We start from the raw sequence: 25,882 nt of genomic DNA on the forward strand, positions 1-25,882 counted from the left end.
TTCTTATAGCCGACTGAAGAGGGCGATAGAAAATCATACAGCTGGCTGTAGAAAGTGGAAAAAATCATACGGCCGGGCTACACGAAGTGATAAAAAATTATACAGCTGGGCTATAGTTCCTATCGCAGGGCTTTACACTTTATCGCCTGGCTGTTGCTTTTTCGCCATCGGCTATAAAAGGCTATAAGAAATTGAGTAGAAATTCTTGTACTTTGTAAATCCTTAAGTTTGTACGGAATCACCTTAATATTTACAAAACGCACATTATATATTTTCCTTTACCACATATTTTTTTCCATCAATTAAAATGAGAATAATCCATACAGAGTGTGCAAACATTTCAAAGTCATGAGTTGAAAAACGCTGACTCCGCGAGATTAAATATAAGAGCCTAACACAAAGCGGAGCGGCGGCGCACCGGCGCCTACAAACCTAACAGGGATACTTCACGCATTGCGCAACGCGTGAAGTATCCCTGTTAGGTTTGTAGGCGCCAATGCGCGTTCAGCGCTGGCTACTTGCCCGCCGCGTCGCGCCGCAGCGTACCGCGGCGCTTGAAGCAACTATTTCACACCAGAGGTATTGCACAGTATCATACGAAATTGAAGGCGCTCCAACATCTTAAGAATTTCAGGCATCCCTCAAAAGAACGGAGCTTTCCTCGCAAAATAAATCAAGATACTACGGCCCAAAAAGAGAGCGGTAGTCCAAAAACTCACCAAGTCCTAGCATCCATAATTAGTAACGTTTAGCATGCACTTTAGCGCCAGGCTGTTGCTTAATCGCCATCGGTTATAAAAGGCTATAAGAAATTGTGTTGTCGGCTATAGAAGCTATTAGAAATCTTACAGCCGGCTGTAGGTCTATGGTATTTTGGAACACAGATCCTACTGCCAATTTTTACCAGGGAAACAATCGGATGAGTTTTACATGGTGTTATACACGACGGGCGGAGTGGAGCACTTATCCGGAAAAACTCGATATTGGAAACAGGTATAGGAAACTTTGTTGGGCGTGCGATTTTCGTATGCTCGAGTAATTTCGGCCGCTGAATTCGAAAATGACTCTTGTTTTTCTCCATCGTGCACAGATTCTCCTACTGCTCTACTATCTATCGCCAAAAATTCAACGTTTTTGTTGGAGCAAATTTTGCAGAAATTGAACTTGAAGTTTGACTTTTACATTGAGTCTTATGCAGGAGCTAAACTTTAAGCCTCTTTTTCTCGGTTCGATCCCGATGTGGCTTGGTTCTTTTCTGTTCAACTCCGTCCAAATCAGCATTTGATTTTCGTCCGTGTAGATGAAAAATGAGGATAGTGGATTACGAGAATGGATGCCGGGAAGTATAAACAAGTTACATTTTTTAAATTAACTATGTATGCTCTCATGATGTTATTTTGACAAGCAAGCGAACCCAAAAGAAAGGTATTACCCCCCCCCCCCCACCCCCAAGTTTTGGTGAAATGACATCACTGTCCGTCGAGGGCGTGGTCATCAGGCTGCTCGTATCAACAAAGCTCCTCGTATCAGCGATGCTCCGCGTAGGTTGTAGCAATTTTCCAAGTGAATAGATTTGTGAAAACGAGCCTGTATCGAATCCGCTTTGCATTAAATCAGTGATCGACGCGTTCGGCGCTTCGACCGGCTATGGCGCACAGTGGCTCGAGTCCGTAGGAGAGGTGAGACATAATTTGGAAACTTTAAACGCTTATAACTCCGTTTATACAAAACTTTGAGGTTCTAAAAATGACTACTTTGGTTTCCTTGTAAAATTTCCTAAAAATAGCACCCCTTGGGAATTAAAATGTGACCAAATAAACATAAAAATGTGCAATTTTTGTCAAAAATTTTGTGTCCGACCTCTCTAATTGACCCGACCCACTGTGTGGCGTTTCTCGGGGCGTTTGGCAATAAATTCGATGGCTCGATCACTCGAGAGTGCATGATAAGTGCGACGCGAATCAGGTGAGGCGCAGCGGCGCACAGTGGATCGAGTCAATACGAGCGGTCGGACAAAATTTGGAAATTTGAAAAGCTTATGACTCCGTATATACAAAATCTTGAGGTTTTAAAAGTGGTTCCATGGATCATATTCGATACATCAAATTCGTGAGATTGTATCGAAATCTATTGTCTCAACGTGTAAACATAGCCTCAAAAATCAATTGAGTAATCCGAGGGAACGGGCTTTTCGTGATGGATTTTTGATACTTATGAGTTCAAAACGGCCACGAAGAGTAAAATAGTTTGGTCTTTTCTCATATTTAGCTTTTCCAACTTGAATCCTAAAATTTTTGTTTGAAGTTTTTTCTTTTTTCTTTCTTTCTTTCTTTCTTTGAAAGCGGGGAGAAAATCGAGCTCCGGCAACTACTGCTCGCATGTGCCAGGAACGGGCGGCCAGTCCCACCCCCCGACAGCCGCAATCAGCTGACAGGGGGTTCGAGAGAGTCACCCGCACCCCGCACATATGTTTGAGGTTAGGTATGTTCTATTTTTTTAATTGAGCCAAACGAAAAATCGAACCACTATCGAATACGATCTATCGGTTTCCTCGCGAAATTTTCCTTTGGACGCACCCCTGAAAATTTAAAATGTGTCGAATTAAACATCACAATTTTCGGTTTTAATTGGAAATTCCTTGTCCGACCTCTCTGATTGACTCGATCCACTGTGCGGCGGCGGGACGGCCGCGCGCCGCGGTAACGGGCAGTGGGACGTACCCAAAAATTGGCGGGCGAAACGGAGGCGCTCAGGAATGTAAACGGCAATCGCGATATTTAAAGCACCTTAGATTCTTATTTAGTCATTGCCCCAGTTAATTGTTCAACTAATCGTGGACTCCCATTATTGTTCCACCGTCGTGCCACCGCGCATCCCTAGACCCTACCCTCTTGTATGGCTCGCCACGATATGGCCAAGTTCCCAAGTAGCTTTTTTCAACGGAAAAATCGCGATTTATTGCGATTCCATCGGCGATAAAATCGGTAGAATCATCAACATCTGAGCGATTATCCTCGATCTTATCGCAATAAAATTGCAATTTTACCTCCCGGGAATTTACCGCGGCATCATCGAGACAAAAATTGCAATATATGGAGATTTAATTTCGATTTTGGCGTAGAAAATTGATCGCGATTTTATCGAACCAAAAATTGCGACGAATAGCAATTCCATCGCCCTAAATCGCAATTTTTACTTCGCAAATATTCCGATAAATTGATACCAGTATAACCCTGGTAAAAATTGGCGATAGGAGCTGCGTTTCAAAATACCATAGGAGTTCTTACAGCCGACTGAAGAAGGCGATAGAAAATCATATAGCTGGCTGTAGAAAGTGGAAAAAATCATACGGTCGGGCTACACGAAGCGATAAAAAAGTATACATCCGGGCTATAGTTCCTATCGCCGGGCTTTACACTTTGTCGCCATCGGCTATAAAAGGCTATAAGAAATTGTGTAGAAATTCGTGTGCTTTGGAAATCATTAAGTTTGATACGGAGCCAACATAATATTCACAAAACACACATTATATTTTCCTTTAATACATATTTTTTTTCATCAATTAAAATGAGAATAATCCATACAGGATGTGCAAACATTTCAAAATCATGAGTTGAAAAGCGCTGACTCTGCAAGATTATATTGGAGCATAACACAGAGCGGAGCGGCACGCTGCGCGCTGCGGCGCGGCGGGCGGGCAGCCAGCGCGATAAGCGCGCACCAGCGCCTACAAACCTAACTGGGATACTTCACGCATGGCGCAACGCGTGAAGTATCCCTGTTAGGTTTGTAGGCGCTAAGGCGCTTTTCGCGCTGGCTGCCCGCCCGCCGCGCCGCAGCGTGCCGCGGCGCTTGAAGCAACTATTTCACACCAGAGGTATTGCACAGTATCATACGAAACTGAAGGCGCTCCAACATATTAGGAATGGCAGGCATCCTTCAAAAGTACGGAGCTTTCCGCGCAAAATAAATGAAGATACTACGACCCAAAAATAGAGCGGTAGTCCAAAAACTCACTAAGTCCTAGCATCCGTAATTAGTAACATGTAGCATACACTTTATCGCCTGGCTGTTGCATAGTCGCCATCGGCTATAAAAGGCTATAGGAAATTGTGTTGCCGTCTATAGAAGTTATTGGAAATCTTACGGCCGGCTGTAGGTCTATGGTATTTTAGGACACAGATTCTACTGCCAATTTTCACCAGGGTATATGGCGATTTAATTTCGATTTTGGCGTAAAAAATTGATCGCGATTTTATCGAACCAAAAATTGCGACGAATAGCAATTCAATCGCCGTAAATCGCAATTTTTACTTCGCAAATATTCCGATAAATTGATACCGATATAATCGCGATAACCGACCGGTGCCCTAACATTAAAGGACTTTGAACTGAAGGGTACGCCCGCGCGGCCGCGGCCGGCCCAACCCACCCCCCGCGATTCACATCGCTGACTCAAAATGCTGACATCTTGTCATAATGTAATATTAAAATGGAAAAATACTCGGCGTCAGTTTTTGAAAAATTCCCTGATTTTTTTTCTCTGTGTGTGCAGAATATTTAGTCAAAATTTCAAGCAACGGTATTGGTTCAGTCTTCTTTGATAATTAAAATCAGAAAATACTTTTGGGGGAGCTTTACCGCACAAGAAAATGACTTAAAAGGTTAAAAGTTAAATTGTTTACTCACTTGCACGTTAAAATCAGGGCCGGCTTCACGAGCCTAAGGCGCTGGTGGGTAAAAAGGCCCGTACATTGTAGGCTGTGTACTTCGTAAATTGAGGGCAGATCACATTTTATAAGAAATACTAAAACTAATACCAATAAAGGAAACTATGATAGGTGTACAATGCCTAATTTAGTCGGTGCGTAACACCAATTCAGTCGTGGAACATCAATTTGGTCGATGTGTAACATCAACTGCAGGGATAAATTGCTCTAAATGACGAGCTTTTCAGTGTTCAACATTAATTCCTCTCAGTGTACGAATAAAGTCAGTGCCCGGCGATAATTCTTGCCGATATTTTTCCTGGGTTTTACGTACCACTGAGGATTTAGAGATAAACAAATGTGGGGTGAAGACAATAAGACCATAGGGTTTTCCTGTGAGATGAAATGTGAATCTGATGAGGAGGTATATGTTTCTAGGTAAATGATCACGTTAAGCGTCTGATACTGATTCGGCATGTACCTATAATAATCAGACAGCTATGAACACACGTTCAACTTACCTCAACAAGGCAATTAAAGATTGGATGGAGAAGCATCCATAAGTTTGAAAATATAGCGAGTGTTAATTTTCTCGTAATTATTTCCGATGTAGGTAAGGGTTTGAGGATTACTGAAAACGCACCCAAATTTTACTTGTAGACATTTCAGCGAAATAGTTTTGGAAGTAGAGCCCGAGCTACGCTTGCAAGAGAGTCATTAATCAAATTTTCAAGTTGCTCCCAAGTCCCAAGTCGCTAGGCCCAAAGTATAGCGACAATTGTCAAGTTGACTCGAAAATGCCGGCACATGCAGTGTTGCTTTTAAGCTTCGGTGCAACGAATCCAAAGTTTTTTTCCCAGTTTTCGTCTATGTTGTAGACGACGTGACATAAGGTACATTCACCCAAGTAGCATTTTCCAACGGAAAAATCGCGATATTTTGAAATTAAGTCGCGAGTTTTGGGCGATAAAATTGTCAGGATCATCAACATCTGAGCGATTACCTATGGTCCATCTTGTCGCAATTTTATCCCTATAAAGTCGCGTTCGATAAAATCAAAATATCTTAATTTATCACGTTTTTTTTGTTTGATAAAATCGCAATTAATCACTGCCGATGAAATCGCCGATTTTGTTGCAAATTTATACCACGAAATCGCAATTTTTTATCCGATAAAATTGCAATAAATCAACGTTCATAAAATTGCGATGCATTCTCTAAATAAATTGCATTTTATTGAGATCACTCCCACTCGAGGAAAGTCTGGTGTATGGAATCTTTCATTCAATGTGCCCATCTTTTTTTTTTTTACGATGGTAAAGTATGTATAAATCAGGGGGTTCCATCTGTAGTCGCTTTGCTCCCGAACCGCTCTCAAGCCCTTCGCACCTCTGATATATGAGACAAATAAAAGGGGTCAATGAATATTAAAGCCGACTTCATCAAAACTTTGACCCTGGGATCTGCTAATCGTCATTACAAACGCAAGAGAAACGAAAAACTAGGTTAGATGAAGAATAAAAGGTAAAATCATACATTTAGCAGTATCTAATTATACAAATAAATATATAAATCTAATAAATAAATAAATAAAAAAAAAAATAAAAAAAGGAGGGAAAGCGGGCACGTGCGGATGGCGGAAAGGGGAGGAGAAACTGCTCTATGCCACGATTAGTATGACACGCTTCCCCTCATGATTTCATATCATAGATTATGATATACATGCGACCATCAGCAACAGGATGCAATTATTCGCGCATGATGAATGCGCGTGTTGCGTTCAATAATGTGAAGGCGCGCTGATTTTCAATTTCTAACCGAGCCCAGCAAGCTAGTCGCAACCGCGGCAACCGCGCAACCGTTCAGAGCAGTGCAGTGAGCGAGAATTTTAACATCTTGTATTATATCTCAAGTCCGTAATTGTACTTTTTAATTTAGGAAGGGGTCTGGGGTCTCTGCCCGGCCGCCGCGCCGTGGGGCCCAATCCTTGCAGAGCGTCCGCGCTTCGGGACAGTTACAAAGCGAAGGCTTATCTCACAGGTTCGAGGGTAGTGCTCTCAGAATAATGGCAAAAGTTTGGTCAACAGCACCTGCATTTGAAACAGATCTGAAACGCTGACCTCCGTGCTTGGAGACACTCAGCTTCTGACCTAACATCTATTATTGATTTTGCCAGGGTAGATTCATTTACTTCCTTGCCCCGAGCCAACAAATGAAAATTCACCTTAAGGAGTCAGGTCAGTGCTTCCATTTCTCGGAACTAGTTCCAAATTTTCGAGCTTTTGAGGTTTTCCTGAACTTTTCTCGGAACTAGTTCCAAATTTTCGAGCTTGTGAGGTTTTCCTGAATTTTTCCCGGAACTTTTGAGATTCCTGGAGTGTTTCGGATCTTTTGAATTTTCCGGAACTTTCTTGGAACTTTCGAAAAAATCTGAAAAGAATCTCGGAACTTTTGACGGTTACGGAGTGGGTTCAATTGGAATAAAAGTTCCGGATCCCGGAACTTTTGATGGACTTAGAATGGGAGCAGTGAAAGGATTACTCGATATAATCATGATGAAAAATGTAAATTATTTAGGGTGTCACAGAGCTTGTGGTCATGCGTTGAAGAACTTGAAGGTGATAATGATACTATTTTAACTAAAGAGGGTATCAGCGTGTGACTGAATTCTTGGGATGAACAGATCCAACATTCCTTCGATAATAACCCTATTGATAAAATGAGTAACGCTCAGGACTGCGCTACGGTCCGTCATACGAGACTCAACATAACGTTTCTGCAGAAAAGACTGATGCCAAATTCATTTAAATAATCGTCGAGGTTTGAATCCATAATTGCCGCCGCTCTCTTTTTTAAGTTTCCATGTCAAAGTATACATTTTATACTTTCTTATATTTTTTATGCTTAAGGTCGCGCGGAGTCGCGGAAAAGGGAGCCGCTTGACGCGGGGGTGAAAGTTGAAAGGCGCTAAAAGGAAAAGATGAATAGGGATAGCTATGGAAGAAGTTCGCAAGGTCGCGGCGCGGCGTCGCGGACAAGGGTGGCGGGGTTGAAAAGGTAAAAAGGTGCTGAAAGGACAAGATAAAAGATGAAAACGTAAGACAGGCGCTAGGCAGATAAACAGAGAGAAAGGGAAACATGGCATGGCATCGTGCTAAGGCATAGGTAGGAACACTGCAGTGGGAGAAAAGAGCAATGCCTATGACATTTCTAATGCACCATATCTTTAAATTTTCTATTGACTTATTTCTTTCGTTATTTATTTTTACCGTTTCCATTAAATCGTCCTATACCTGTGAATGGAAAACACAAGGAAAAGAGAGCTTCTGCAGACCTGTAGAATAAACAACTATTGAACTATATCCGGTTCATATTGCATAAAACTATGAACACGGAAAAAACGAGTTTAGGGCTGGTACCTGCGCCGGAGGTCCCAGCCCTAACCGGGTAGGTAAAATTGCTTCACCTCCACCGCCATAGGAGCAGGCCCGGCGCGCGTAGAGCCCAAATCTACCTGCTCCAGGGTTCAGCCCTACCTGGTAAGAGCTAGACCCTGTCCAGGTAGGGCCGAGCCTTACCCGCGCAGGGCCTGCCCCTGTGGCGGTGGAGGTGAAGCAATTCTAGGGCCCAGCCCTAATCTCGTTTTTTCAGTGAAGATTATCTGCCCTTCAATGCCATCGGTCAGCAGCACATGCAATCACAATTTTTTAGAGGGGGGGGGGGGGGTGGACAGTGGCGATTCTTGAAAGTTGGCAACACTGTTTTTCCTCCGTTTAAATACGTAAAACAATCGATTTTTGGTGATTGGTGAGGCGGAAGCCTGGAATCGGTAGTTTCAATGGATTTAAATGGAAAAACACTTTTGCCAATTGCAAATAGCCACTGGGGGTGGAGTATGCACGCCTCCGGCGTTGATGGTTCCACACGGAGAAAAAAACTTCGTGGATGCTGGATGGGGCCCGAAGTTGAAGTCATATGGATCTCTGAAGTTTTCTGATCACGCATCCGAGAACTTGAGGTCGAGCTGCCGAAGTTCGGGTCAGACATCGAGGCACTTCGGTATGTACCGGAGTACTTTAGATGTGTGACCCGAACCCTTCGGTACGTATCGAAGTACTTCAGATGTCTGACCCGAACTTCGGCAGCTGGACCTCAAGTTTTTAGAGACGTGATCCGAAAACTTCAGAGATCCATATGACCTCAATTTCTGGTCCCACGCACGAAGTTTTTTTCTCCATGCACGTTCGGGAATACTAGCAGAATATTCCGTCGACGTACAGCAATCAGAATGAGCGGAATTTTGACTGATGACTGTGTCTTGAAAGACCCGAGGGAGGGATTTGCAAAAACGGCGGTCGAAAACCTTGGCACGTGAAAATTCAAGAGTCAAAATAGTGTCAGCCTCGAACACGCGCGTGTGGTGATGGTTAGGATTAGCAATTCATTACCTCGCTTTTGTCCCAGCTCAACGGCTCGCGCGACACACCATTCTCGTTAGTCGCTTGGACGAATTTGCCAAATCACTGTACTTAATGTGTTATGTCTCCGTGTAAAAATTCGGAAACATTTCCTAGAGCCACCGTCTTGAAGGGGATGAGGAGTTCCGAATGGGATCATGCAACGCGCCGACGTATCCGCGCGTTTCATCCCTTTTAGCCTCATTTAATGCGGCGCACAGTGGATCGAGTCAATCAGAGAGGTCGGACGTGGAATTTTTTACTAAAACTGCAAATTTTGATGTTTATTTCATCACATTTGACATTTCAAGGGGTGCTTTGAATAGAAAATTTTACGAGGAAACCGATGAACCCACTTTTAGACCCTCAAATGTTGGTATAATCGGAGTTGTAAGCTTTGGACGTTTCCAAATTTTGTCCGACCTCCTCCTATTGAGTCGATCCCCTGTGCGGCGAGGCGACCATCAAGAGCGTTCCTAATTAATTGATGAGTTTAAGGTTGAGGAAATTGTAAGATATGCATGCATTAACTGATGGATTATCTAAAATAATACCTTTAGCCCCCCCCCCCCCCTATTCTCAATGAAAATGCTGTAAACCACAGCACATGTTCATGAAGTAGTAGATGCATGGGCGTCCTTAATAAATTCAGAGAGAGATGATGTGAAAAATTAAGCCAAATTCACACCATCAACGTTTTCATTCAACTCTTGAATGCACTCGTCGCAACGAAAAGTTGTAGTGTGATACTGTCGTGAGAAATCGACAATATGATGAAAACTTGAACGAAAACTTGAATGTGACGACACATTCAACTTTTCGCTTAACTTTCCATCCAATGGAGATGTTGCATGTGTGAGAGATTTGCAATTTGACCATTGATTCCTCTGTAAAAGTTCGCGAGAAACACGATGATGCCACTGGTTTTCTCTGAAATCATCTCCCAAGCTCAAAAAAAGCTCTCAAAGTGAGGCCAAAATGGAGGGGATATCTCACCCTACCCTGAGAGTCCACCTCTACATCAAAACAAACTCTCCATGCAAAGATAGGGAGCAAACACATTAGCAGGGTTGCCACTTTATTTGGGAACTCCAAAACTGAAAACACGGCAACCCTGCTAATGTATTTGCTCCCTATCTTTGCATTGAGAGTTTGTTTTGATGCAGAGGTGGACTCTCAGGGTAGGGTGGGATATCTCCTCCATTTTGGCCTCACTTTGAGAGCTTTTTTTGAGCTTGGGAGATGATTTCAGAGAAAACCAGAGGCACGATCGTGTGTCTCGCAAACTTTTACAGAGGAATCAACGGTCAAATCGCAAATCCCTCACACATGCAACATCTCCATTAGCGGCGTAAATTGGATGAGAGTTGAATAAATAGTGATTGAATCAATTTTTTTGTGTTCAACTTTCCATCCAACTTTTCGTTCAATTATGTCGGATGAAAAGTTTGATAGTGTGAATTGGGCTTACAGAGTATGATCACGTTTGTAAGATAGTACAAGGTGTAATACTATAACCAAGTAATACCTACCGACCGTAGTGTAAAGGCTAACTACTCGGAACGATTTGCTCGCGTTCATTAATGTTGCTGCGGTGATTAGACTGCATGACGAAAGTTCAGTTAGCGCAGCGCGCCTTCATAGTATCGAACGCAACACGCTCATCTATGCGCGAATTGTTGCATCTTGGTATTGTTGGCCGCTCCCGCAGCTGTTGACCTGCGTGACAACTCAGATGGCTCGTTTTATCTTTGAGGGAGGATTACTGGCTCCATTAATATTAGATAGGGGTACATTTTTAGCAGTCGGGCAAATCGTATTTTTCGTTTCGCACTTCCATGTGATTTAAACATTACTACACGGGTTTGTGATACACCTACACCGAGCGGTATCCAAAAATACCCTTTCTCAGATGACTTCTAGTGTTTAAAAAGCAAAAGAGGTTTTATTTTTCCCCTCAAAAAAAAACAACAACAACAACAACAACAACAACAAAAACGAATATGTATGAGTTTGTACATCTATCTCCCCGTGTTCAGAGTTCCTCTCTTTCGTAGAGGCACGTATATACGATGCTCGGATGGAAAAGAAAGGAAATCGACTAGTTTCTGTCAGTCTTAAGCATGCATTCGGTCTCCTCAACTAAGCGCACAATAAGCTATGATAGCAATCTAGTGCTGGGGACTAGATTTCCTGGGGATCATATTTAAAATGCAGAAATCTCTGATTATTTCCGTGTAGAACCCTGGTAAAAATTGGCAGTAGAATCTGTGTTCCAAAATACCATACACTTAAAACCGGCTGTAAGATTTCCAATAGCTTCTGTAGCCGGCTAAACAATTTCTTATAGCCTTTTATAGCCGATGGCGACTAAGCACTACTCAGACGATAAAGTTTATACTAAACGTTACTAAATACGGATACTAGGACTTAGTGAGTTTTTAGACTACCGCTCTCTTTTTGTGCCGTAGTATCTTGCTATATTTTGCGAGGAAAGCTCCGTACTTTTGAAGGATGCCTGTCATTCTTAATATGTTGGAGCGCCTTCAATTTCTTATGACACTGTGCAATACCTCTGGTGTGAAATAGTTGCTTCAGACGCCGTGGCACGCTGAGGCGCGGCGGGCGGGCAGAGAGCGCGAAACGCGCATTGGCGCCTACAAACCTAACAGGGATACTTCACGCATTGCGCAATGCGTGAAGTATCCCTGTTAGGTTTGTAGGCGCCAGTGCGTCGCCGCTCCGCTTTATGTTAGGCTCTAATATTTAATCTCGCGGTGTCAGCGTTTTTCAACTCATGATTTTGAAATGTTTGCACACTCTGTATGGACTATTCTCATTTTAATTGATGAAAAAAAAAAAAAAAAAAATGTTTTTAAGGAAAATATAATGTGTGTTTTGTAAACATTAAGGTAGTTCCGTAAAAAACTTAATGATTTCCAAAGCACACGAATTTCTACACAATTTCTTATAGCCTTTTATAGCCAATGGCGATAAAGTGTAAAGCCTGGCGATAGAAACTATAGCCTGACTGTATACTTTTTTATAGCTTCGTATAGCCCGGCTATATGATTTGCTCCGCTTTCTACAGCCAGCTATATGATTTTCTCCGCTTTCTACAGCCAGCTGTATGATTTTCTATAGCCTTCTTTAGTCGGCCATAAGAACTCCTATGGTATTTTGAAACGCAGCTCCTTTCGCCAATTTTTACCAGGGAATACATGGAAAGTGGTACTCATTATGTAAACCCCTGGGAACCAAAAAATGACGCGACACTGAGAATGAGCGGGAAGTGGTTCATACCAACTTTTGTCGGTAATCACTTCGGCACTCCGGCATCATTTGTCAACCTACCCATGGTAGAAGTTCTCTTGGAAAATATTTATTTCGAGTAGGTATAATGCACAAATTATATGTTATTTTGTTTTGGTTTGAATCAAGAGTTCGTTATCATATTGAATGACGTAGTCACTAAATCAGTCTATTATCAATGACCACTCTCTCTCTCTAAAGGCTGTCTACTCCCCTCCACCCACTCACTAAGTTTTTTTCTGAAGTAGGAAATTCAAGTTTCCGTCCCACCTGACATCAAAGCATTTGACTTCACAGTTCACACGCACCAAAGGAGTAATTGTTCTCTTCAAGAACGGTAGGCACCGAGAGATTTGTCTGAGTGATTTATCTTTCGAGAGCTTCTCCTAGACGCCGAACTGAAGCTTAAATTGGACGTATTTCTGCCAAACGGAATTATATGTGAATTAGGACGTGAGCCCTATTATGAATGTATTCTGATGGGTCTCAGGGCTCATGTCTTGATGTGCATAGCTCTGTTTGGCAGAAATACGTCCAATTAATGTCTGTTTGGGCGTGTTATCGTAAAAAAAATAAAAAATTTGCATTATCCGGCAAAGGCCCAACCTTCGACAGAACAACCATACTAGGTACTTGTCATCTCGAACACGTTCTTTTTCAGAATAAAGCTCCAGTGCATGGATGGAATTTGCGATTTAAGCACGTAACCTCCCGTAAAATTCTATAGAAATCACTCTATTATACTATTGAGTCTAAAATCCATATCAAGTTCAGAGAAAGCCGTCACGGTGAGTTTTTGCAGACGCTAATAAATAATCAGACACCGGACATTCGAACATGTTTCGTTTAAATGATGGTTTTTGGTTTTCCTCATATTTTTTTTTAAAAAAAACGGATGGTAGAAAAACTTCATGCTGACACTCTCAGTCACCTTTACAGTAGTGACTTTGAAAAGTACTTTTCAAAACTCCCGATAACCGTTTAAAACTAGTATCCAAAATACTTTTTTTTATTTGATATACAAATCTGTGCGATTTTCAGGAAATTTTAACCCTGACGCTTGGGCAATTGGGCATGCCACTCAACAGTGGCGTGGCGTGAATGATCCATTATCGATATTTCCCCGTTTGAAGCTATGGTAAAGAATCGATTATTAAGGTGTTCGCTGCGAACACCCTGTTTATAGATTCTTTTCATAAGTTTAAATGACCGATCAATCGATACATCGCAAAGCACGCCCCGCCACTGCCACTCAACGGACTGAATTTGAAAATGTATGAATGAGAGAAAAACACTCAAGATTCAACCAGCGAAATGCAAAGTTACAGAAGAGTCATGCTTCAAACCGCAATCTCGAGGGCTATCTGAAGTATCAATCAAGTACATTGTCACTACGTTTAGAACACAATGTTCCATTTGCTTGATCCGGCGGCAATCATGAAAACCTTGATTGAATCCAGCTGTTGCGTAAATTCGGGATTAACTTCGAAAAATGCGCAAAATCCCTCATTTAGAGTGGCACTAGCGGAGAGAGTTTGGGAATGGAAGAGGAGAGGAGAGGAGAGGCTGGAGGCTGTCTGCCAAGATTCCGCTGAATCTATTTTATATGGCATCGATTTACTTCAGTTTTCGCGTTGTATAGTTATTTACGCCGCCCGTAATTTTTGATGTCACTTGCCGTTAGCACGTGCGAGGAAAAGTGGTTTGCTTTAAAGCACTGTCGTTGTCAGGAAAAAATATATGAATACAATTTAATTTAAATAAAATGGATAAAGAATATACATGCAGGGTTATTCAAAAGTCACGCACCACTGGTCATGAGGGGTGTGGCCATTTAAAATTTTGAGTTGCACCCCGCCCCCCCTCCCCCTGAGGGGGTCAAAAACTGGAAAGTACCTTAAAAAGATTCCCTTTTAATATGAGGAAAAACGTCACAAACTGCGAATTGATATCTTAATTAGGACTACAGTTATGGCCAGTGGTGCGTGAATTTTGAATAACCCTGTATGTATGACAAACAGTATGGATGATGACTATAGTTGAATAATACGTATGTACCTCCGATTACGACGCGACTTCACAAATCTCTGCTCATACATTTTTTGTAACAGGAAAACTCCAACAGTTTTCCTTGTTTTCTGTGAATTCTTTTCATTCATTTAAAAACATTGTAGAGAATATTTCAAGAATAGATTTTGGTATATTGTATATAGAGAGAAAAAAATCGGCCATCGGCCGTGGCATTTTATGCATAGTTTTGTTAGAGAATTGTTTGCACCGTCCTGAAAAATCATTGAGATAAGTTGGAGCTCCACTGCAGTGTTTTTGGGCCAAAATGACCGATGATACTCTTGTGTGCTTTCAAAAACAGTATATATAGGAGGAATACACTCTAAAGGGTACACGAGTCCTCAGTTCCCCACCCAATTTTTCTAGCCACGCTTATGATCTCTCAACAACGGACCTTTGAGTGTAATTTTTACACAAAGGTAAGCAAGGCGATGCCATACTGGACCTTTCAGATACTTTTTCTTTGAATGCTCCAGCGCTCCAGTGAGATCAATTAGCTTTAACAAAAATTAATTTTTTACTGAAGGAGCTTTCAAGGTTTGAAGGAACCCTGACAGCACGCATATGGCCAACTGTTTGGCCAACTGCAACAGGGTAACTTCGCCAAGCGGTCCGAAGAATACACGCCGTTTTTATCACGAGAAGTTACTACATAAGAGGCAGTTAGAGTCGGACTAGTTTTACCGGTCAGTGGCGAGGCGTGTATGATCGATTTTCGATGTTACCCATTTGGAGGCTAGTAAAGAATCGATTATTTCGGTGTTCGTTGAGAACACCCTGTTTATCGATCCTTTGCCAGGTTTAAATCGCAGACCAATCGATACATCGCAAAGCACGGCACGCCACCGCTACTGATAGTACGGCAACGCTCGGCGAGAACAAAACTAGCTATTCAAATGAATCTGTGAATGGAACAATCAGTGATCGAATCTCCATTGATTGCATTATTTAGACCCCAGGTCGGGACCCAAGGTCCGCCCGTATTGTGCTTCTCGCTGGGAAATTAGGGGGGAAAACCTCAAAAGGAAAAGTTTGAAAAAGGAAAATAAGTTGCAGATTGAAGTGCATTGTGCTTTACAGGAGCCTCGTGCTAACGGCCTTCAGCGGGTAGGAGCTCAACGATCTGTCCAGAATAGACTTGAAAACATGCACCGCCGAGCAGTCAGCAGTGGCAAATTTTGCAAATTGGCAACATTGCGGGCTCAGTTCGCTTAAATGCATGTAAAACAATCGATATGTATCGAGGTAGACTGTGCATGACCTTGAGTCGATTTATTCTGACGGTTTTAAATGGAAGGAAAATAATGTTGCCAATTCGAGAGATAATCTCAATCGATTTTCACGACTGGAGCTTTTCAAGGACAACACATTATGTGTAATTTTTTTCTTCTTTTTTCTTCTCTTAATGAGGCAAGAAGGAGGCGAGTATTATACATTTTTCAAGTATGATAGCAAATCTGAAATGTTTCCGGTCTAAGAAAAATACAATTTTGATTTCGCGAGAAAAATTATTTCGCTTATCTAAACCCTCCCCCTCCTTCTTACGGTGTTGCTTAAGCTAATTACCCCTGAGCAAAAAGGAAAAAGGGGAATAGGTCGACAACACCTCCTTCTACGTCAAAGCAATGCTGATTTACATACACAACTGAACCCATAAAACAGTAATTCATACATTCCATAAAACAGTAATTCATACATTCCCATTTGCATTATCTGATTGCTTCTCGTGCATTACTGATGGGTGATATTGAAACGAGGAAGAAAATAATGCATATAATCTCTCTCCATAACGAGAACTCAAGGGACTGGCTGATTTCCTCCCTACACTGGAAAAAAAAACACATTGGATCTAGCGTCCAGACTTTTGAAAACATTGACAAGAAAAAATACTCTTGATTCAATCAGATTTAAGCTTAAATCAAAAGGAAATCCACTCAAATTAAGATGCTTGGTTCTTGATTTAAGCAAAAATCCGGTTGATTCAAGAGTATTTTTTTTGTCGATGTTTTTAAGAGTCTGGACTCTAGATCCTATGTAACGGATTGGAAACGCAATGCGTGAAGTATTCCTGCACTCTTGTAGTCGCTGTGCTTTTCGCGCCGACCAGCGACCGCACTGCGCTAGGCGCAATGCGTGAAGTATTCCTGCACTCTTGTAGGCGCTGTGCTTTTCGCGCCGACCAGCGACCGCACTGTGTTAGACACAATGCGTGAAGTATTCCTGCAGTCTTGTAGGCGCTAATGCGTTACACGGCGACTGACGCGCGCGGGGGCCGCCCTATGTTTGACGAGAGTAGAAAATTTAGAACATTCTAGAGAAATAGAATGCACAATTGCGTTTTGTGCTTTAAGTCCTATTGATGGCATTTTCGGGATCTAAGCCTTCTTTTGGCTATGAGCTATGCAATGCAAACTGAAATTTTAAAACACTTTCGCCACCAGGGCATAGTATTAGATTAATAAACCGTCTTAGTTTTACGTAGGGAGTTTTGATCGACTTTTTGACACCCCCCTTCATCATGAGGTGACATTATGCAACTTTTCACTCTTCCCTTTTTAAAAACGTAAGACTGGCCTGACCGCTCGCCCTACCCCCTCAGTTTTTCAGAAAATAACGGACAAGTCATAAATGAATATGGATACAAGTAATTCTTTTCAGAATATCATCATTATAATTTATTTAATTATTTATTTATCTATTTATCTATCTATCTATTTATTTATTAATGTATATTTTTTCTTAAAAAAAATTGGGCTCACGTAAGACTGAGCTGGTCTCTCCCTACTCCTCCGCTCGTAAAATCCCGTATGGGAAACTCAGACCCCCTTTCCTCCTTAATTAGCTTACGTGGAACTTGAACTGCCCCGTATGTCAACGCCGACGTATGGGACTATGGGTGACTCGTTTGCTTATGATTTTCCGGCAAAGTTGCCAAGTTGTGCGATTAATGGGGATATTTTACATGGGTTTAAATGGAGTAACAGCTGATTTGTTCAGCACTATCGAGCAACAATGCTTTCCAGTGTAGAATTTGCGAGTTTTCAGTAAGTAAGAGGTGTTTGTAAACTGTACGCAGCAGTTTATTGGTCATGAAATCGAATGCAAATGACCAATATTTCAGCCCGAGCTTGTATAAGTGACTGCTCGTAATCTCATGATTAGTCCGGTTGGAGGCTTGCAGGCATGCTCCCCAGTTCCCGCGGAAGTATTCCAATGATTAGTTATCAAACATACTTACATTTGAGCCAGGATTTGTGTCTAGACAGGAATGATAGTCCTAGTAGTCCTACGTTGTCACATCTATACTATAAGCTCCGAGGCCTCCTAATTTTGCGAAACTGGTAACGCTTAGTTCCAGCGTTCTACCGGGCCGATTTTCATGATTTTTGCGGCTATCGACGGGCAATTGTCTCTAGATAAGCCAACTCTTTTCAGATTTTCAAAATATGGCCCAGGTTTTTTTATATTAAGTGGTAAAGTTACGAATTCTCCCATTTAAACAATGTAAATTTATATTTTTTGTCATAGTTCGTTTGAGCGTTCTACCGGGCCGATTTCCAAGTTTTTTGCGGTAATCGACGGGTAATTGGCCCTAGATGAGCCCGCTCTATTCAGATTTTGGATATAGGACCCAGGTTTTTTTACAATCACGTTATAAAAGTGAGTGAATTTTCAGAATGCTCCGAGACTGCTACCGCTATGCGCGGGAGGATGCGCAGTGGTCGAGGAGGTTGCGCAGTAGCTGTGTAGCCTGCGCATCAGCTCTACACTTATCTACACAAGATTCGCCATGGAGTCCTCATGTCGAGCGGTGGCCGAGTCGTCTAAGACGTCGAAAGCGAACACATTGAACTCGGTGTGGGTTCGATCCCCGACTCATGTGAACTTCATTGCTGCCTGACAAGCATTGTCCATTGTTTTACTGCAATATTTCATCAAGCAGTCATTCTAAAACGCGTCCTCTTAATTTTAAAGTAATTTTAAGTAAAGTTTAAAATTCAAGTATAACTCATATCGTAATTTTTTAGGGGAAAAATAAAACTAACACTGATAGGACGGTAAAAATAGGGCCGCGAAGCGGCCCATTGATGGCGCGGAGCGCCTTCAGGGGGTTGGGCCGCGTAGCGGCCAGGGGGCGTAGCCCCCTAGTTTTATTTAATCTTAAAAGCGGCACGAATTGCCCACACGCTCTCAGAGGATGGGCATCACAAAGTGGAGACGAAATAATCCACATCGTGAACTGTACTGCCGTGCTACGGAGGAACGCCGTATGAGCCTTCAGACGTTGCCAGATTGCTTTGCCCTCCCCCGCCAACCCTGGCGCGAATCGTGTTCTACGTAAAATTCTGGTTAAGAAACATGTATCAGAATGCTTAAACTCGTACCTTGTCTAGTGGTCCATTCCAACTCATTTTGAACATACCTGTCAGAATTGATTCCATGCGGTAGTGCCGGAAATTCGATTTCCGAATTTTGACGTAACGATGGCGTCACATCAACGTCATAAGGAATCACCAATTGGCAAATATTAGTGTTGTTCCCCCGAAATAACTTTTTGTAACGTAGGAGTCAATTAGTGCATGGTTTTGTCTCAGCTGATCCCACAAGTGGCGCTCGTGGACGCTACGCGTGACGTTAAAATGACGCGCGTAAGTTCAACAATTACAATCAACATGAATGAACGATACAATGACACTTCCAGTGGTAGTTGACACAATCCTCCTTTAACCGCTATCCGTCTCACTCTCCTGTGAAACCCTCCTCGCCTCCCTCGAAGAATTCAATTTCTTCATGCCCTGGTATTCGCGAGTGATTGGAGGTAAATTTTTGCAATTCTTAGCAGTGTTCGAAACTCATCTTTGAGTTTTAGGAGCCATGCGGCGCATCAAGCCGGATTTTCAGGCGCCATTGAAGATTTTTAGGGGCCAAATTGACTTTTTGCCTACATAGTACGGCGCATTTAGTGAAAAGTTAGACGCAAGATATTTTCGTAACAGAACGAGTAAGTAGCTGTAACTTGGGGAAGACAAAAGCACTAAGAATGAAATCGTGAAGAATAGAAAAAGCTTTCACTCGTAGTGCTGAAAATTCTGAGTTTTTTTAATTCAAATAGATTTGTTTTTCTTTCTTTGTGCGACTCCCTATGAAAATTCAGATTTTTAGGGGGCAATTTTTAGGGGCCTCGTTGTCGCAGAGCCTTCATTTTTTAGGCGCCATGGCCGATTTTTAGGCGCATTTGGCGCGTTGGCGCCTGTGAGTTTCGAACACTGATTCATAGCTTCCTTTAGTGACAATGATTGTTGAATGGCACCTTCCAAACTCCTCTGGGCTGATTGTTGAAATTGGCAGACAAAGCTATAGACAAAGAAGACAACAGGGCTATGGAGGGATCCTATTGGTAAAAGGGGTGGTTGCTATGGACAAAGGAGGCAGGTAATAGATTAACTAATGACAACCCACGGGAGGACAGATCGTTAGTGTATCATTTTCTCCCTCAGTTCATAGGAACCACCCATATCAACCAATAGGGTCGCTCCATACTTCCTATGTCTTCTTTGTCTACAGCTTTGTCTATCAATTTCAACAATCAGCCCGCTGAAGATTAGTAAGCATTTTCGTCACGTGAAAGGCAACTCTTTTTCGGTATTTTCCAAAATAATTTCGGCAAAATGTACGTGAAGCATCCTTTGAAAAGTGCATATAGTTTTTCAATTTCTCTGTCAACTCATAAGCTTTAAAAACCTTCGTAGTAGGTACTTAGATCTTTTAAAAAAATTCAAAATTCGTATCTTAAATTTAATTTTTCGAAAATATGATGCAAAATATACGGAGAAATGGGTTTCTTTTACAGTAAATTTGAGCAGAGGCTAAGAGCTTCGCTTTGCGAACGGTTTTTTACGTCATCACCATTTAGATATGAACGCGTATGAGCGTTAAAGCATTGATATGACGTCACATTTCATTGACCAAGTGACGATTGCATACGTTGTGTACACACAAATACACAATTGTACTAATGATGGAGGCACATTATTGGTTCATTAATAGAAGGTATTAACAGTCACTTGATAAGAGGTCGTTGGTTACAATTGTTCAAAAAAATAATCAAAGTGATCTAGTGCCTAAGTGACGGACTTTTCCTCTTCACGCACTAACTGCCAGATGCTCACTAATACACCAAATGGTGAAACTACAAAATTACGGATTTCGTTTGTGAAGTTTGAGCATTTTCACTGTTGGAAATATCCAGGTATTCCCAAGAACACTGCTCGATATTCTTGCGCAAAAATTTCAAATAATATGGTTGACAAAATGAAGAAAATTCCCTGGTAAAAATTGGCAGTAGGATCTGTGTTCCAAAATACCATAGACCTACAGCCGGCTGTAAGATTTTCAATAGCTTCTATAACCGGCTACAAAATTTCTTATAGCCTTTTATAGCCGATGGCGACTATGCAACAGCCAGGCGATAAAGTGTATGCTAAACGTTACTAATTACGGATGCTAGGACTTCGTGAGTTTTTGGACTACTGCTCTCTTTTTGGGCCGTAGTATCTTGATTTATTTTGCGAGGAAAGCTCCGTACTTTTTATGGATGCCTGCCATTCCTAATATATTAGAGCGCCTTCAGTTTCGTATGATACTGTGCAATACCTCTGGTCTGGTGTGAAATAATTGCTTCAAGCGCCGTGGCACGCTGCGGCGCGGCGGGCGGGCAGCCAGCGCTGAACGCGCATTGGCGCCTACAAACCTAACAGGGATACTTCACGCATTGTGCAATGCGTGAAGTATCCCTGTTAGGTTTGTAGGCGCCAGTGCGTCGCCGCTCCGCTTTGTGTTATAGTCCAGTAAACGAAGGGAAAAAAGAGGGGGTTTGATGAACAAATTAGTAACAAGCTAATTTTTCCCCCCATTGATAGTACCCATTGAGAGGACCATTTTCCCAAAAGTCCCCATCCCTACCCCCCTAGGGATTTTTGCTAGCCCCCCTCAAAGTTGAAAAATCCCCCTCTGATTCAAAGCGCTATAACTCAGACCCTAATGTAGCTAGACACCTCTAATTTTTTTTTAAAATGTCCGTCTTGATATGTTCTTTAAGAAATTTTTAATAATCATGCAAATTTTTCCACGGAAAGCTGAAAATTTTGAAAAAATTCGCAAATTTTTAGAAATCGAATTGCCTCTTTTTCACAAAGAGCGTGATAACTTTTTTCTAACTGCAACTATGAACTTTTTGTTTATTAGAAACTTTGTAGGGAACACAATTTCCTTTCAATTGGTCCTCTTGAAGTAAGGATTCGGACAATGAGTGGGGTGGGAGAGGAGCCGAAACATGACGCAGTGCGATGCCGCGCGGCGCCGTGCCGCACCCAGCGCTGAGCGGTACGCCTGGCGACCAGAGGGGCTGGCGATCGTCTTGATAGTCACATACTAAGTTGACTTCAATCGACATCGTTATATTTTTTCTGAGCATATACTGTGACTTGTGGCAAAGATTTTGCCGTACTTAGGAAAAAAGCCTCATGAAAGTTCGAATGTTGCCGAATTTTCTCTTATACGATATTTTGCTATATACCTACGTAAAATTATGAATATTTTTTCGATAGGTACCCTATCAGACACCGTAAACAAAACTGTGTATTCGATTCCCTGAAAATTTGCAAGAAAATTGCTCACAAGTTTGCCGGAAAATTCTTATTATATCAGAGGAAATTGGGCAACGTCCGAATGTTCATACGGCGTTCTTTCTTGGCATGGCAGTATTGCGTCGCTTCATTTGACTATGAACGGATTAAGATGGTGGCCGAAGCATCCTTAAAAACACGACATCTCGATGAAAAGACGGTGCCGAGCATTTTTTTCAGCATGCCGCTTTCACCACGCTTCCTAGGAAAAATGAATGGAAATATCCTATAGACAAAGTGCCGACCAGCGGTCAAGTTCCGAATCTGAGGGTAGGAACCAGGATGGCTCCAGGAGTCGGAGGATGTATTGTACACGGAGAAAAAAATCTCGTGCGTGGGACCCGAAGTTTAGGTCATATGGATCTCTGAAGTTTTCGGATTGAGCATCTGAACACTTAAGGTCTAGCTGCCGAAGTTCAGGTCTGACATCTGAAACTTCAGTTCTTACATCTGAAGTACTTCGGTTTTCACATCCGAAAAATTTCGGTTCTCACATCTGAAGTACTTCAGATGTAAGAACTGAAGTTTTAGATGTCAGACCTGAACTTCGGCAGCTAGACCTTAAGTGTTCAGATGCTCATTCCGAAAACTTCCGAGATCCATATGACCTAAACTTCGGGTCCCACGTACGAAATTTTTTTCTCCGTGTATGAGGCGCGTACTGAAAATGACCGCGGTGGAAGGGTTCATTCTCTCTTTATGCTGCAAGAGTGTGTGAGAAAATGCCGAAAAGATGGCCGAAACTTGCTACTTACGGAGATATTGTCAATATGTACGTATCTTGTGCTCTTAAGCGATACACTAAGCATTCATCTTTTGTTTTCGACGGTTATCCTGCTTATTCAACCACAAAAGGTCAAGAAAAATTAAGAAGAGCAAAAAAAAAAAAAAAACATCAGCCACAATAAATTTCACTTTAGCAATGCAATGTAGGTACGAAAACGCAGGCTGAATTTCTCTCAAATTCTTAAAATAAGAAAAAGCTCATTGCAGCTGTCAGTGAGGAGCAGTTGAGAAAAGTTGGTGTCGAGGTGTTTATTGCAGAGGCCGATGCAGATCGGGATATTGTCTCGTCTGCCATTTTGAAAGCTGAGAGAGGAGAAACAGTTGTTATGGTAGGGACGGACACTGATCTTATGGTTATAATGTTAACATTAATCAAGAGAAGGAAACTAAAAATATTTTTCAAAATTCCTGGAACTTCAAAAAATCCTGGTACTCTGTATAATATCGTGAAACTAGTCGACGATTTTAAGCAAACTAGTTCTTTACTTCTTTTCGCTTATGCAATGACAGGATGCGACACCACCTCCGCTCTTTTCAGGACAAGTAAAATAAAAGCATACAACCTCCCAGTTAATGATTCCTCTTTACAAAAAGATGTTCTAATTTTTAATGAGTCGAATGTTGATAAGGAAAGAATAGGCACAGTAGGCGAAAAATATTTAATTCATTTTTATGGGGGAGCCAACTTAACTCAAATTTTAGATGAGTGCCGCTTCATAATGTATTCAAGAAAAGTTGCTAAAATGTCCTTAAAATCTAAATTTGAGATGGTGACTCTTCCACCAACATCATTAGCGGCGAAACAGCATAGCTTTAGAGTTTACTATCAAATTCAAGTTTGGCTTGGAAATAGTTCTCTCGACCCGAGAGAGTGGGGATGGAGGGAAGAAGAGGGAAGCGATGAAAGAAAATTTCTATTACCTATTCATTCTACATTAAATTTTGCGCCTGATGATGTTATATAGATGACCTCCTGTAACTGTAAGTCTGGTTGCGGCACAAACTGTAAATGTTTTAAAAAAGGGCTCTGTTGTTCAGCTATGTGTCGTAATTGTAGTGGCGGAACATGTAAAAATATATTACCAGCCGTCGAAGAATTTGAAGAGGACCATCTATAGGTTTTTGCCCGAAATAGTTTTAAGTATCGTCTTGAACTTGCCAACAGCTAACTTTATGTGTCCATTTTCGTTATTTTATGTCATTATTGTTTTGTTACTGATAATTTTTACGATGATTGCTTTTATTTGCTGTTCAATTAATTTTAACCTGAAAATTAACGAATGCCATCAATAATAGACTACATCGCTTAAAAGGTGACATTTTTGTAATACCCATGTAGGCATTTTCTTTCGTATTAAATATTTGTTTTTGCTCTAATTTTTCGTAGAGCTGTGTGTTCTTTCATAAGTAAAACTATTAGGTAATTAAAGATATCCATAAATTTCCACCTCAATCTAATTCTATACTCATTTATTCCTCTTATTCAGTCATGTTTACTACTAACTAAATTTCAAAATGTTTCACTCTCAAAAAAATAAATAAAAAAAGGAAGGAAGCGAAAACGCGTCCAAGTGGAAACAGCTTCATTCAAATATAATGTAATTATTTATAGCCAAACATATTGAAAAATTTATGGTTTTGAAAGATAAAATTTATCTGCAGTTCACAAGAATGTTGCCCTCTTAGAATTGAAGAAAAAAAAATTCTAGGAGTGGGCTTTTTGAGAAACATGCCGCCATGAAGCATTGAGTTGGGGCGGTTCTATGTGAGTGCTGCGTGTTATTATACGCTGCGCTGCGCCGCGCTGAGCCGCGCTCTGCCGGACTTCCACCCCCCTCTCATCCTCACCCTTTGCTCCTACCTTAACTTCCAATACACCATTTGATAGGAAATTGCGTCCTCTAAAAATTTTCATATAAGTATAAATTCCATTTTTTAATCGATAACGGAGTTATTCCGATTTATTTAAAAAAAAATAATTCCATTTCATAAATTTTGAATTTGTTTTAAAATTTTCTTAACGATCTCTTGATAAATTTTGATGACCAATGGTTTCATTTTAACGTACGTATCAATACGAACAATTTAAAAAAAAATTGAGGTGTCTAACTATAATAGGAGCCAAGTTACAGCAGTTTAATTGGAAGGGGGGATTTTTCAACTTTGAGGGGGGCTAGCAAAAATCCCTAGGGGGCTAGGAATGGGGACTTTTGTGAAAATACGCCCCACAGTGGGTATAATCAGTGGTAAAAATTTCAGCTTGTTACTAATTTGTTCCGCATAAATCCCTTCGTTTACTGGACTATTAGGCTCTAATGTTTGATCTGGCGGTGTCAGCGTTATTCAACTCATGATTTTGAAATGTCTGCACATCCTGTATGGATTATTCTCGTTTTAATCGATGAAAAAAAATATGTATTAAAGGAAAATATAATGTGTGTTTTGTAAATATTAAGATGTTCCGTATCAAACTTAATGATTTCCAAAGCACACGAATTTCTACACAATTTCTTATAGCCTTTTATAGCCGATGGCGAAAAAGCAACAGCCAGGCGATAAAGTGTAAAGCCCGGCGATAGGAACTATAGCCCGGCTGCATAATTTTTTATCGCTTCGTATAGCCCGGCCGTATGATTTTCTCCGCATTCTACAGCCAGCTATATCATTTTCTGTAGCCTTCTTTAGCCGGCTATAAGAATTCCTATGGTATTTTGAAACGCAGCTCTTATCGCCAATTTTTACTAGGGTTTAAACGAAAGTTTTCGCAAACACGGTGGTGAAATGTGACCGCGGATTTGCAGCGCCGCAGTGGCGATTTTGCAAGTCGGCAACACTGTTGTTCGTGCATTTAAATCCGTTAAAA

The 25,882-nt window shown here is 41.4% G+C and overlaps 1 protein-coding gene across 3 annotated transcripts in view; it reads left to right on the top strand.

Moving 5' to 3' along the window:
• Nucleotides 1-25,882, top strand: part of LOC109032482 (uncharacterized) — a 61,080-nt gene that overhangs the window by 2,359 nt on the left and 32,839 nt on the right. Inside the window, exon 1 of one of the 3 annotated variants that reach the window (XM_072297063.1) lies at nt 19,225-19,367. The exons of the other annotated variants lie outside the window; for them this stretch is intronic. The gene's annotated coding sequence lies outside the window, so the exon portion shown is untranslated. Of the gene's footprint in view, nt 1-19,224; nt 19,368-25,882 lie in introns of those variants that run through there. 3 annotated transcript variants of the gene reach the window in all.

Source organism: Bemisia tabaci, chromosome 2, assembly GCF_918797505.1.
Source record: "Bemisia tabaci chromosome 2, PGI_BMITA_v3".
NCBI lineage: Eukaryota > Metazoa > Arthropoda > Insecta > Hemiptera > Aleyrodidae > Bemisia > Bemisia tabaci.